This window comes from Petaurus breviceps, unplaced genomic scaffold (genome assembly GCF_028583685.1).
Source record: "Petaurus breviceps papuanus isolate PSGF00001 unplaced genomic scaffold, PetGlider_PUasm1.0 65, whole genome shotgun sequence".
Classification (NCBI taxonomy): domain Eukaryota; kingdom Metazoa; phylum Chordata; class Mammalia; order Diprotodontia; family Petauridae; genus Petaurus; species Petaurus breviceps.
In genome coordinates, this window is record NW_027186436.1 from 2667082 (window position 1) to 2682694 (window position 15613).

The 15613-nt window shown below is 38.0% G+C and overlaps 1 long non-coding RNA gene across 1 annotated transcript; it reads left to right on the forward strand.

Annotated features, from left to right (window-relative positions):
- The first annotated feature begins 548 nt into the window (after positions 1–548).
- Positions 549–7272, forward strand: LOC138173819 (uncharacterized). The gene is made up of 3 exons (XR_011171540.1): positions 549–728; positions 5603–5838; positions 6597–7272. It is a non-coding gene; the product is annotated as an uncharacterized lncRNA (long non-coding RNA).
- The last annotated feature ends 8341 nt before the right edge of the window (positions 7273–15613 follow it).

The window sequence follows — 15613 nt, forward strand, 5'->3', positions numbered from 1 at the left end:
TCTCGCTCAACCCAGACTTCTTTCCTCTAATTATTAAACTCATGAGGGAGCTCTCACCCTGAGAATAGCATGGATGTGTGATGTCCGCAACTAGCACCCTTCTCCACAGACAGGAATCGGAAAAGAATTCAGGTTGTACTATTCATATAGGTGATGCTAGGCTGGATCCTTCCATAGCTGTCATTATTCTTGTCTTTCTAATTCTTGTGTTTGAGATGTGTGGGCTCTGGTGCAGCATGAGACGCTAAACACCAAGCCCCAGCTGCCATATCCCCAGTTAACACAAAGTAACATGAGTAATTACACTAGAATGGGTCTCTCCTCTATGCTCACTCTATTCATTTTCATCATAGGATTTTTCTCATCAGAACACCTAAGCTAGTTTCATCTGATAGAAACCAGTCCCTTCCCATTACCTAGCTCTCCGAAGAACCTTACTCATTTCAGTCACTTAGGGCATTCCCAGGTTAGCAGGAACTTTCTGCTTTCTCTGCCTTCTTCCATTTCTATGGTCCATGGTACTCCATTCTCTCTCTAGGAGTGTATCAGAACATTGTGGCATTTTTAAGTATGCCTTGTCAGTCAATGAAAAAGGATTTCTTGAATACCTACTTGGTGTGAGTCCCTGTGTTTGGCACTGGGAAAACAAAGACAAAAATGCCTGCTACCAAGGAGCTTACATTCTATCTGGGGAAACAGCACATGAACATACATGCAAACAATACAAGGTATGTACCATTAAATACAATGTGATGTTTTTTTGGAGGGGTGCTGAAAGGAAGGCTCTTGCAGCTGGGGTCAGGAAATATGAGGCAATCATTGAATTGAGCCTTAAAGGAAGCTGGAATTCTAAGAAGTAGAGATGATGATTCTGGGAATGGGAGCCAGCCTGTGTAAAGGTATGAGATGGAATGTTTTATGTGAGGATGAGCAAGTGGGTTAGTTTGACTAGATTGTGGAGTCCATGCAGGAGTCTGGAAATGCAGGCTTGAATTGTTGCAGAGAATTTTCTGGTGCTTTGTTGCTTCAAGAATTTTCTTCTTTGTTTGGAAGAAGCCAAAGTGACTCTTAAAACAAATGTGAACAATCACTTTGGAAACATTGCTTTGAAACTGAATTCTAAGATAGCATCATGAATTGTGCCTCTCTATTTCTGATTTTATTAGTGCAAGTGGTATTAGAAAAACTTGGAGTTAATAGATTCCAGTCCCAGCTCTGAAACAACCTTAGTTTGGGGGTCTAGGTACTTACTGGGGGCAAAAGATGTAATCAGACTCTTTTGTCCATTTCCCCACCTTTTATCAGGAAATGCTTTTCTAAATGGGTGATTTTGTGTTAAGCCAATTGCATAGCAGAAAAATGAAAGCCAGATCATAAACAAAACTTATGGATCTGTAGTCAAAATGTATTGTGGTCAATTAAAGTCACAAAAAGGACCAGGTCATGCATAGTGGGGTAAAAAAAATGGCTACTGGTTTGATACTTCCAGCCCTTTCCTATGTGAAAGGTACCTTTAGTTAGCCTGTGGGGTTTCCAACTTCTGTACCCATCAGTGACCCTGCCCCAACTAAGCTCAATGTTGTAGACCCAGCTTGTGAGGATGAGAGCAGGAAGGTGACTTTTCAGCTTTCATTTCATATACAGAAAAAGTCCTATCTTTGATATCGATTACTGTTTCTTATTTTTTCCCCTTATTTCTAAAGTATGTACTTTGTGGTGATCAGGAAGAAAAGTTAAAACTTTAATTTAGCAATCCAAAGACAGAGAGAACAAAGGGATTATTGGACCATTTAACAGAAACAAGGCATTAAAATTATACAGAACAAGCAGTTTCTAGTTCTACTGAAAATAATTTTAAAAACCAGAAATACAGGTGTTGTTTTAAGTAACTTTTTTTTTGCAAAATTTCTCTCTACCCTAGCAATTACACATTGACAGTTCATAAATTAAGTCCTTTTACTGTTACCGACATCATACGAGAGAGAGAGAGGGAGAGAGAGAGAGAGAGAGAGAGAGAGAGAGAGAGAGAGAGAGAGAGAGAGAGAGAGAGAGAGAGAGAGAGAGAGATATGAAAAGGGCATTGGCTATTTCAATCAGGGTAAATAAAGACAACATTAATTTTTATAGAAAGCTGTGAAAATATGCATATATATATGTGTGTGTGTGTGTGTATACCCATATATGTTTGCATGCTTTTTACCTAAAATGGATATCATGCCTTTTTATTCCAATTTTAATTTAGAAAATAAAGTAATCATCTTTTAAAACTCTGGTCCTTCTTACTGGCCAGGGTTTTATTTTTCTTCTCTGTTGAGCAGGTGTCCACAAGCAAAACAGTTTCTCAAAAGGAAGAGAGAGAGTAGAGAGAGACAGGAACTCTAACAAACAGATGGAGTTTTGAAATACGTGTGTCTTCACTAATAAATCTATGTTTATAATAAAAGTCTACTTGGGAAAGCAGAAGACACATTTATATATTACCTGAGAACGATATCTCACATTTCTACTTTGATTAGGAAATGAAGGAAAGCATTTTTTGGAGAGAATGGATGAGAACTCTTTGTCTATACAAGGTCATATCTATAGAAACAAAAGCTTCCTCAAAGCAAGGTCTGACACTGGTAATTTATTGTCAGTCAATATTTATTAAGGGACAAAGGACAGGCCATACCCTCAAGGAGCTTGCAGTCTAATAAGGAGGAAGCAAGAAGAAAACAAATATGTACAAACAAGCTATAAGTAGGCTAAACTATTCAGTCAATAAACACTTAATTAACACTTTCTATGTTCTAGGCAATGTGCTAAGCACTAGGGATACCAATACAAAAAAGAAAGTCAATCTCTGCCCTGAAGAAACTTTCAATCTAATGAGGGAAAATAGTACATAAAAGGAAGGTAGAAAGAGAAGTGAGGAGTTAGAAGGTTCCGAAGTGTGGTAGAAACGTCTTAGAGGTTCCAAAGTAGTGCAGGCAAATGAGAAATTAGGTGTTCTGAGTTGGACTCTCTACTTAAATGGGGATTTGGAGTTCCTAGTTCCTCTCTTCAATCAGAGGGACAGAGGGTAGTGATGAGGTGGAGTACCAAGGTTGCTGAGATCTTGTAGGATAGTGAGATTTTCACTATCCTACAAGGATGGTGGGGGGGATCCGAGGCTGAGACTGGGCAGGGAGCAATTGGCAATGTGATAAAGAGGCCCAGAACTCAGGACAAAAGGACAGTATAGAGTTGAACTGATTCACCAAGGGGTCAATATGGGGAAAAGAGGAGGGATGAGCGTAGGAGTGATGGTCTAGGAGAGAACTGAGGGGTTGAGGTATTGGAGATCATAGTGTGGACAAAAGAGTAGAATTTGGTAAGGAAAGGCAAAGGGAGAGGTGGAAAGAGAATAGATTTATTTTTTGAGTTCATATTATTTGTTAAGATATAACTATTTCTTATACTGAAAAGGGATCTCCCCAAAGATGGAGGGAGATTTCTGTTTGCATTACTTAATAATTAGCAAAATGAAGGTCCCACATGAAAATGTTATGGATGTGTGTATACACACACGGCATATTATATATGCATATACATACATATATGTACATGTTTATAATTTCATGTGGATCTGTGTGTGTATTTGTGTAAACAAGAACCAGCTGCTATGGTGAGGTCTTAAGTGGCCAACTGAGTAACAAGATCCATTGATTGCTCTCTTTGTCCCAGGTTCTGTTAAAAGAATTTTTGAGTTTCAAAGCATGTGAAAATAGGCCTTGTTTAATACTTTAAAATGTAATTTTGGGCATGAAAGGACCTGGAAAATGTCAAATGTATAAAGATGACATATGATAGGGTTCCATAAAAGTCACGCCTAATATAGATCTTTATTATCTGAGTAAACTTGGACAATTTACTTAACTTCTCTGACCCTCAGTTTCCCCAACTATAAAATGGAGATACTAATGGTTACGCTACCTTCCACATAATATTGTGGTGAGGAATCTTTGCAAATCTTAAATCAATGAGATCCATTGATCAGTTCACTAAGGCAAAAGTCAACACATACTGCAGAGAGCCCAAATCCAAGGGGCTGGTCACTTTGTTCTAATGCCAGATGTACATTTGCCTAAAAGATTATTTTACAGAGAACTCACACAAGTCAAGAACTCATATGGAGGTCGGAAGAAATGATACAAGGACACTCTCAAAGTCTCTCTGAAGAACTTTGGAATTGATTATGAGACATGGGAGACTAGTGTCTAACATAGGATTGTCCAGCATGGCATGCCCACATCAGAGAAGGTGCTGTGCTTTATGAACAAAACAGAGTTGTAGTAGCTCCAAAGAAACATGAGATGTGCAAATCTAGACATCTCCACTCAAAATGTTCATAGGTACTACTTGTGCCTGACCTGTGATAGAGCATTATGATCTCTTATTGGTGTGATCAGCCACAGCTGGATACACTGTATTTTGGCCTTGATGTAGTAATGTCATTTTGATCCTCTTCGAGAACAAAGGAGGACAACCAGAGGGTCTTTATGAGTTTCTGTAATTGGAAAAAAAAATCATCCCCTGGTGAACAGCTTTATGGAAGTCAGCCTTTTAGGCAGCCTTGCAGACTGATTCTCAGATAGAAGATGCACAGATAGGATATGCTCCTATCTGAAGCTATTCTACCTTGATTGAGCTTACCAGAGCCTATCCTCCACTGATGCTGATTTCAAGAAACCCATGACACTGATATGTCATAATGAAGAATCAGCACAAAGTTTTGGGGAAGAGCCATGAAACTGTCTTAATTAAACGCATTGGCCAAGCCCCCTCCACTCCCCCCCACCTTGGAGATTTTATTGAACAGAGAAAGTCTGACAGCTTCTGGCCCCTTGAAACTTACTAGCTTAGAAAAAGCGTTCTAATGTCTATGGAGAGGATAGCACAGCATGGATATACAGATAACTAAATGCACACTGAGCAGAAACATCTGTATCCAATATATAAAGAATTTGTCTTGAATACAAACAACAGCATGAGTATACCATGAGGGGTTGAGAGTAAATGAACATTTTCTGCGAAATTTCAGTGGCATGTAAGTTTACACAGGTTGCGTGCGGCTGATGGGAATCACAGCTGTTTGGCCCTGGGAATCTTCACTCCATATGATTTGGGAATCAATTGCAAACACTTTGTGTTTTCTCTTTTGAATAATGATAACAATGTTAACTCGCATTTATGCAGCACTTTAAGTTTACTGTGAGAGAAGCAAACATTGCATGCTGGAATGAGCACTCAATTTGTACTCAAAGTATATGGGTTTAAATCTTTACTTAAACAATACTCAGATGATTTTGAGAAAGTTATCTCTTCTCCATGGCCTCAATTTCCACATATGCAAAATGAAGAGTTTGAACTGTCAGATCTAGTGGATGGACTGCCTAGTTTTGGTAAATTATCTTTTTTTTGTTTGTTTCTTTCTCTCTCTCCTCCCTCCCTCCCTCCCTCCCTCCCTCCCTTCCTTCCTTCCTTCCTTCCTTCCTTCCTTCCTTCCTTCCTTCCTTCCTTCCTTCCTTTCTCTGTTGTTTTGTTTCTTTCTTTCTTTCTGTCTTCCTTCCTTTCCCTCTAGCTCCTTCCTTCCTTCCTCTCTAGCTCCTTCCTTCCTTCTCTTCTCTCCTCTTTTTTTTTAGGGATATTCAGTTGAAGAGGTAAACAAAGGAATATATTCAGAAATGAAGTTACATAAAAATATCAATACAATTTTTAAAACAAAAGAATAATCATATAACTTACAAAAATGCAAAATATTTCATCTGTAATACTGTGCTATTGACTGGGAATTTTTTATAAAAAGCAAAATATCAGGTGAGTAGGAGTAATTAAAGTAGTAGTAGTAATGATGATGATGATGATGATAATGAAGAGTTTGGTCTAAATGATCTTTTGGGTCCCTTCTAGTTCTAAACCCAAGGAAACTATGATCTTCTTTAAGAGTACAACCACACATATACATACATATGTAGATGTACACACGTATGAGTGTGTATAGAAGTAAACACAATGAACAATTATATATACATAGTAGATGCATGTACAATGTGTATATATGCATATATATAATTAAATGTGGCCAAAATACACATAGAATTAAAAATACAAATATATATTTTATTATTTCTCTATTATACACAATTATTTCATCAAAGTACTGTATTTTATAATCATATGGCATATTATAAAGTTGTATGTCTAAGTGTTTAATATATAACTACATAAAATATTATAGCATAATATCATGTGATATATATGACCACTACGCCTCTTCTAACTGGTCCTCTCTCTCTTTGTCCATAAACAGTGTATATACACATATGTATATATTACTAGATGTGTATATGTGTGTACATGTGCATATGTGTACACATGTATGTGTATATGTTTGTCTATGTATACGTGCATGCATTTGACTCTGCCACTTATATAGCACTTTTATGGAAAGGAGAAGGGATAAAGGATTTATTAAGTACCACTACGTGCCATGAACTGTGCTAAATGCTTTGTAAATATTATCTCTTTTGATCACAATAACCTTGTGAATAGGTGTTGTTATTTCCATTTTACAGATGAAAAAACTGAGGCAAACAGAAGTTAAGCAACTTTTTCAGGATCACACATCTGGAAAGTGTATGAGCACAGATTTAAACTCAAGTTTTCCAGATTCCAGGTCTCATCTTCCATCAACTATGTCACCTAACTGCCTAATTGTACACAGCATGTCCCCCTAAACCTCATTTTCCTCCTTTGGCAAATAGAAGGGCATCCTGCCCCATCTCTGTCATGGAAATGGAAGCTGGTATTTAGGCCTTTCCAAAATTAGAAAGTAGGATTTCTGGAGAGAGATTCAAGGAATTTGGGATGATTTCATCTGAAAAAAAAAAAAGATGCTTGAAGCTATTTTTTATTTCATGAAAAATCGTTTCTATGGAAAGCAATCAAGAAAGATGGCTTTAATCTGTGATAGAGTTAAAACACCTTGGAAGTGGAGGAAGTGAGTTTAGAAATGTGTTCTGATCCTGATTGTCTATATGACTTTAGGTAAATCTATTAAGTTATCTGAATTGCAGTGTTTTCTCATCTGTAAAGGGGGGTTTGGATTAGGTGCTTTGTGAGGCCTCTGCATCTCTAAATCTAACATATTGTATAATTCTAATCTATGACACTCAGACCAGCTTCCTGAGAGCTGGGCTGGCATCTCATTTCATCCTTCTATCTCAAGCACTCATCATGGGGCTTGGTACATAATAGGAACATAAAAATGTGTTGATGCAAATAAAGGCAATACTAAAAAGGCAAAAAAAAGAGTCAAACAAAATTTAAATCAAAGATGGTAGACAGCATTGCTTCCAATTGATTCCAGTTAAAGAGTATACTCTTTTTCTTAATAAACATTCAGATATGACATCATTCATTGCTAGATATCTCTATATCTAAGCGCGCACGCGCATGTGTGTGTGTGGGGGGGTAGGGGATTTCTTTAGGCATTTGTTGAGAAATATCTTGTGTCAGAACAAAATGTCCAAGTGATTACAAAATATTGACAGTTGGACTGAATAGCTAAGAAAATACTTAAAACACAGATTTAGTGAGGATTTGTGAGTGGTAAGGCATTAAAAAATTTACTTTAGAGTAATTGAGTGATCATCTTTTCTTAAATTACCCCTTTCCCATCTCCCAAAATTCTTAATTTTAGAATTTTTATTTTCTATGATTTTCATCTTCAAATGAGATAGAGATTTCCTTTAGAGTATGAACTTTAGTCCATTTCTAGAAAATCACAGAAGTATTTTCACATGTCCTGGGTATTTATAAGTTAAAAAACAATCCTACTTATACAACACAATATCTCATGCTCCAGATTCCAGTTACTTGTTGTTGTTTTAGGATTTCAGACTAAGGAAGTCACTTGAGAGAGGCAGGAGTTATTCTCTTTCATAGAAACAGAGTCTCTATCAAAGTCTTAGGATGAGTCAAGTGTACCTACTAGCAAATCAAATGGAATTTTAAAATTTGATAAGTAAAGGATATCATTTCAAAGCTAGACGGGACTTGAGAGATCATAGTCATAAAATTATTGTGTGTAATAGAATGTGGCTGAGCTGTAAGATAACTATGAATAATTATGAACAAATAACTACGAATAAATTCAGAGGAACATGGGAAGACATATGAGTTGATGCAAAGTTCAGTAAGCAGAACCAGGAAGACAAAACATATGACTACGACAATAGAAATGGGAAGAATAACAATAATAAAAATAAGCTCCAAATTGAATGCTGTATAATTATAATGACCAAGTTTTGTCCTTCTGAACAAACAAGAAAATTCACTTCTTTCCCTTCTTTTTTTTTTAATATTTACTATTAGTTTACAACATTCAGTTTCACAAGTTTTTGAGTTCCAAATTTTCTCCCCCCCTTCCCTCCTTCCTCCATGGTGGCATACAAGCTGATATAGGTTCTACAAATACCTTCACATTAAACATTAGTCAAGTTGTAAAGAAGAATTATAACCAACACAATGAATAACGAGGAAGAAGAAACAAAACAAAACAGAAAGAAAAAAGAGAGCAGGTGGTTTGTTTCAATCTGCATTCGGACTCCGTAATTCTTTCTCTGGATGTGGATAGCCTTTTCCATCATGAGTCCTTTAGTGTCATTCTCTTCTTTTTAGAATGGAACTATGAGTTTGGAAAATTGAATATGCCATTAGATTTTTTTTGTTATTTTGTTAGTTTTTACTGACTTCTCCCTTATCTTTATTTTATTCTTTGATACAAGAGATGGCTTTTATGGGAAAGGTTGGATATATTTGGAGGTGAAGCTCATGTTAAGTTAAAAAAATTAATAATTTTAAAAATGGTGTCATCCTGGGTCAAAGACTTGTTTAAAAACAGGAAATTCCTGTGTATACTTCAAGGTGTTTCCTTATTCATTTTGATCCTGGGGAAAGTGGGAAAATATGTGCATAACACTCTCCCCTCCCACCATCTACCATTACAAACATGCCCCCTTTTTAGGGATCTATGATCCCATGTGGGAGCTCACTCTCCCTATACAGAATCACAATCTCCCCTTAACATAATTTTAGAGAGTTTCCTGAGACTCAGAAAAGGTTAAGTAATCTGCTCATGGTCACACAACTAGTAAGAAAGTGCTAGAGGAAAACTGACACCTCAAAAAATATGAGAAGGAAATTTTTATTGAAAGGTCAAAGAAAGGGGTGGCTAGGTGGTGCATCGAATAGGGCACTGGCCCTGGAGTCAGGAGGACCTGTCTTCGGATCCGGCCTCAGACACAACACAAAAAAACTAGCCGTGACCTTGGGCAAGTCACTTAACCCCAATTGCCCTCCAAAAAAAAAAAAAAGCAAAGAAAGGTCAAAGAAAACAAAGTGATCTCACATCAGATATCTTGGAAAGATGAATTTGCCTTCCAAGAGCAATTCTTGACCAAAGCTCTTTTTGAAGTCCTAGTCACAATTCAGTTCAGTTAGGGAAATGGTGTCCCTGCTGCTCTTAAACATGCATCAGCTCTTGAAATTTTTCAGTGCTTATAGTGGTGTTAATTATTATTCCCCATCACAATTATATGTGTGGTTCCTTGTAACTCCCAGCAGGTAGAATCAGGTGGTTTCCCCTCTTTTTTGATTGGGGTTCAGGGCAAAATTAGAACCAATGGTGATGGTGCAGAAAGGAAGATTTCAAATTTTATTTTGATGGACAATTAAAATTGTTTAAAAGTGGAGAGGACTACTTTGAAAAGAAGGTTGGTCTTTAAATGGAAGCTGATATGTCAGTGATGTTCTAGAAGAGATGCCTATGCAAGTACAAGTTGTACTAGATGACCCTGAGGTTCCTACTGTTTCTGAGATTCTGAGTCTGAGCCTATAAAGCCCTCCACAACCTGGCTCCAAACTCCCTTAATAACCTTATCTCACATTACATCCCCAAATCTAAGACCCAGCCAAACTGGATTATTCACAGACCCCAATCTCATACTGCCTCTGTGTATTCAAATTGGCCCAACTTGCCTGGACCAGTCAGCCAGCCACTATCCCAAATTTCCCTGCTATCCAAATGACTTCATATACATTTGGCTCTCTGCCTGTCCTGGCCCATTTTCAAAACCTTCTGTAGCTAAATGCATTTGTCTCTTGTAAAAAAAAAAAAGTAGCATGCTAAAATTCTCAAAGATCTAACATTGATATTGATCGTGGATGCATTTATAGTGAGTTTCCAAAATGCTTAGACACTTTTCATTTTTGAATTTATATCTTTGTTTTGTTGCAACACACATTGTAGTGAAGTTTATTTTCTAGGAACTATTCAAATTGTAGTAGTTTGGGTATTTATTGATTCATTGGTTCATTCATTTGTTTAATAATTTAGATCAAAGCAAAGATTTTACAAAACTTTAAGCTTGCATCCTCCAAATGCTGCCGTCACTCTAGAGTGACAGGGATTCTGTCATTAGAGGTCTACCATAGGATGATTTGGTTGGTTGGTTGTTGTCCTTCATTCTCAAAGAGGACCAGAATGACATCACAATGTTAGAGTAAAGTTACGATATATTTGACTGTGACTGATCAGAACAATAGCTCAGAATACCATAGGTTGGGCATCCATGTGAACATTTGAGGTGGATTCTCATCTCGCATTTCCTTTGAGATACTTCAATTCTGCTTTGCTTATAGACCACAGCACCTTCTCTGATGTGGGCATACCATCCTGGTCTACGCTGTGCCAGTGTCTCCCATGTCACACAATCAATTCCAAAGTTCTTAAGAGAGGCCCTGAGAATATCCTTGTATCAGTTCTTCTGACCACCATGTGAGCACTTGCCCTATGTAAGTTCTCTATAAAACAGTCTTTTAGGCAAGCTTACATTTGGCATTCGAACAATATGGCAAGCCCATCATAGCTGCGCTCTCTGAGGTAGAGTTTGAATGCTTGGCAGTTTAGTTCAAGAAAGGACCTCAGTGTCTAGTATCTTATCCTGCCAGGTGCCCTTCATAATCTTCAGACAATTCAAATGGAAACAATTCATTTTTTGAGCAATATAAATCATCACCCTTCCTCTACTGTGGTATGCACACTACTCTCTGTTAATGTTTGAATATGTGTAAAGAGGGACAAGTTCTTGTGGGATATGGGGGCATGGATGGTAAAAGGAAGAGGGACCTGGATAATTCTTATTCTTACAATGAAACAAAAATCTAAGTAATGGATAATTAGTAATATCCTCTTCCATATGTAAATATATTTCAAAGAATTAGATAAAAATGAATCTTAGTGTAACCCAAGCACCAAAGCCCATTGATATGAGACTTTGTCCTCACTGGCGGAATTCAATGACTCAAGCTAGATAAGGGACAAGGGTGGATTTAGTGAGAAATGAGAAGCTGGAGAAAAGAGAGATATGGTCTCATCTGTCTCTTTTTGTTCATCTTCTGGTTTCCAGCTTTGGGAGATAAGATCAGCCATGCTGACCTTTCTCCAGGTTTTACTGATAGGAGACAAAACCCTGGGGAGCAGTGGTTCCATTTCCATTTCCTAGCTATAAAATCATGGAAAATCCGGGATGGGAGGAAACTGAAATGAAACTTTTACTTTATCACAGAGCGATTGGGATCCAGTGTGGGGAATTGGTATTTCTCCTAGTGCTAGAAGGTGTGGCTTAAACGAACAGCTTCAAGATGTAAACCACTAAGTGGTCCTTGAAACTTACAATGTTACCTCATTTTCAACTTTTGTACCTAACAGAATTAACATATACACTGCCTTTTTCTCCTAGAGCTCCTGGATTCCCTATTTTAAATCTAAGAAGATAGGATATTTTAATAAAAATTACACAGAATTGCCTTGACTCGTGCTCTCTACCAACTTGGATTCCAAATCACCTCCCTTCTCAGTGTATCATTCCTTCCCTCCTACCCCCCATCCCCAATTACTCATTCAACACATATAATAAAATGTTTTTACAATGGTGAAAATGAAAAGTAAAGTGTTATAGCACTGACATCATAGTGCCTTGAGTGAAACTGCTCTCACCATGGTAGAGCATGAATTTTCAATCAATACCCTTAGCCTGTCTTCTATAATTTATCTTTGTATTCTCACAGTAGGGTAAATGACTGAAAGTTGTTTTACTAAGCATTTTTGGTCTCAGAGTCTTCTTTTCCCTATATTCAATAGCATTCTTCCCCTATATTCACTATTCTAGTTGCTTTCCTCTGGATTGGCACCACCTTATCAATAACACATTTGGAAGCCAAAAATATCTTGACAAGTTAGGATCAAATAGGATATTGTCTGTTAGGCATTTAAATCTCTTTCCTAGCTTTCTAGTCTTTTTATACTTTATTGCCCTCCACACATTCTACATTCTAACTATAATGCTCTACTTTCTGTTCCTGCACATGACACTTTCCCATCTCTGGGCCTCTGGGCAAAGTCTATCCCCTTGGCTATGTGTATGTATGAAGATGACAGGAGGGGTTGAGGTAATTATCTCCCCATGCCTGAATAATCTCATTCCTCCCCTCTTCCTCATAATACCCCTTTCTTCTTTTTTAAATTTTTTTTAGAGGGGGGAAGGCAAAGCTATTGGGGTTAAGTGACTTGCCCAAGGGCGCACAGCTAGTAAATGTGTCAAATGTCTGAGGTCACATTTGAACTCAGGTCCTCCTGACTCCAAGGCAGGTGCTCTATTCACTGCACCACCTAGCTGTCCCCCTTTTTTAAAATCCTGCCATCTGCAGGAGACCTATCCCTGTGTCCTATCCACTAATACCTTGTCCTCCAAGGTTATCTTCTATCTATTCTTAGAAATTTCTTGTATGTGTGTAATTATCTACAAGTTGTTTCCTCCATAAGTAGAGACTGTTTTTGCTGGTTTTTGTGTCTTCAGCACTTAACACGGTGCCTGGCACATTTGTTGTTGTTTAGTCACGTCCAACTCTTTGTGACCCCATGGACCATATTCTTGGCAAATACATTGGAGAGGTTTGCCATTTCTGATCTCTATAAACCATCCCTCCCCCCACTCTCCTTGAACTTTCCCAAATGATCAAGTCCCTGACATTTGCCTGAGACGTCTACCTATTACAGGAATTCTCTCAACTGGTCTTTCATTGTGGCTGACTGACAGAAGGAAAGGAAAATCATCCTATCCTGCTGTATCAAGGTAACCCTGTCCCACAGAAACTGCCTCAACTCTTTTGCCAGAATCCAGGTAAACTTGGTGGGTGCTATAGCAGCTGACTACCTTCTGGGTCAACCATAGAAATCAACTTTTTTCTCCTCGTCTCCAATGCAAACACAGAAGTGAATTGGCTACTCAGTATTTCATAGACTGATCCAAGAAAATTCCTTTCGTAGTGACCCATGCTTCTTATCTTCTCCCTGTGCCATAAATGTGCCCAGGAGTCTGAGAGACAGTGAACAGGTGGAAAGGGTGGATGGTGGATGCCAATGCCACAAAACAACTGCACCTCATTTTCTAAGTCACACCAAAAAGGATAATGAGTGCTCATGACAAACTCTGACAGCTGCCCGTTGTGTAACACCTCCTGAAGCTAGTGGGTTCCACACTTGCTACCTAAAAATACAGAAAAATGTAGGTGGGAGAGGGGTGGGAATCAGTTCTAGACCGAAGTAGAAAAAACTGCTTCGGACAAGGATAAAATATAAAGGAGAAAAGACTTAGAGAGAAAGGGAATGACTTCCTAAGGTCCTAGAGCTAGCAGGCAGCAAAACTTACCTAGACTTAACAGCAGGACTTCTTAATGCAGTGCCCGGTCTTTCTGCTATACCAACGAGATGGTTTATATGGGGACATGTGCAAATTTGAAAGCTCTATATAAATATATTTTGTTATCATTCTGTTCATCACACCATACCGCCATGCCACAGCTCTTTGTTGAGAAGACACACATCCCAAGGGAAGTCCATGTCTTCTCTCCTCTGCCAGGGGTTCTAGATTGTTAGGTGGTGATAGTTACAGAGGAAAGGAGAGAAGAGGAAAGGGGGGGAGGGAATGTGTGGACAGCTAGATAGAAAGAAAGAAGGAAGAATCGATAGGTAAATGGATAAGGATAGAGGGGTAATGCCTAGTTAGAAAAAAAATGCAGTTAGGGTGTACTGGGCAAATTGAGGCATCTTGCTTTTTCTTTCAGCATCAATTTAGCTTTTCTTCCTCCCCAGGTCAAATCTCTTCTCTTTTATTCTCCTTCTTCAAGTTCCATTCTTTATTCTAGGCCAGACCTATATTTTTGCAAGTCCTTTTTCCTCATCTGTTAAATGAGAATGACAACACTTGCATTATTTCCCTCCTGGGATCTTGGTGAGGAAAGAGCTTTGTAAATCTTCAAGTGTTCAGAAATTCAGGTTATTATTACCATTATCCCTTTGCATTTTGTCTCTTCTTTCTACTGAGTTTGCAAACTCTAATTCAATATATTAATATATATGACTCACCAACTAGTTAAAACACTCCCTCCCTCCTTCCTTTCCTCCCTGCTCCTACCTTCCATTTAAGTATTGGGACACTTTCCTCCCAAGTCCTTCCCATACTTGTGAATTTGTATGTGTGATGTAAATCTAGCACCCCCTTCGGCTATCAAAGGTTCTGTTTTTTTTCCCTAGAAATGACTAAGACTAATTTATAACAGCAACATTTTCCTGCAGCTCTCCCCACCAGTAATTATCACATCTGTCAGTTGACTACAGGGTTGTATTTCTGCAGTATAGTTAATTAAGCCAAATTGAATTTTTGTTAGCTAATTTTCTGAATAAAAGCTAAGGAAAGGAGCCATAAAAAACAAATGCAGGTCCTGGAGGAATACAGGTCAGGTTTAAAGAGAAAGAGGTCTGGAAGTCAACAATTAATCAGCTGGCAAAAGTCTAGAATTCCTTATGGAGAGTTAGCCCAGCCTAGGAATTGAGCTGATGGGGAAGTAAAAGAAAGAGCATAGAGAACCTGCCCTCAGGAACTTGCCTATTGGAAAGGGTAGGGGCAAGATTTACATTAAAAAAAAAAAAAAACCTGTTTAGATTATTTCCTACAGCATTTTCTAGTACAACTAAATCTAAATGCTGTAGGAACTCAGAATTCATTTGGAATAATCTTGCCTGGAGGAGATATGCCTTGAAGGATAGTTGGAGTCTCTATAGAGATTCCAGGTTAAGAACTCCTGCTCTAGAAGTCTAGCAGTATGGGCAAATTCCTCTTAGAGCCCTTCTAATTCTGAGATTTGGTTATTCCTTATCTAATGAAATCAAAGTCATGGACACCATTCCTATATGGGTCAGCTTGGTTTTTTCCAAAGAAATTCTCTCTGTTTTGGGCAGAGAGGGCCATCTTAGATGGTAGCCCATGCTATTGACACAAAAGGGTGACTGGGGGAAAAATGCAGATAATTCAGTGTAAAAAATCATTAATGCAAAGAGAGGGACACAAATAAAATTGTATTGACAAAAAGTAGGTCTGTCATTTTAAAAAATAATACAAAGTGTAAAATTTTTCTAAGATGCTACATCTCCTGAAAAATAGGGTCATCTATTTCCTTCTCTACCCCCCCC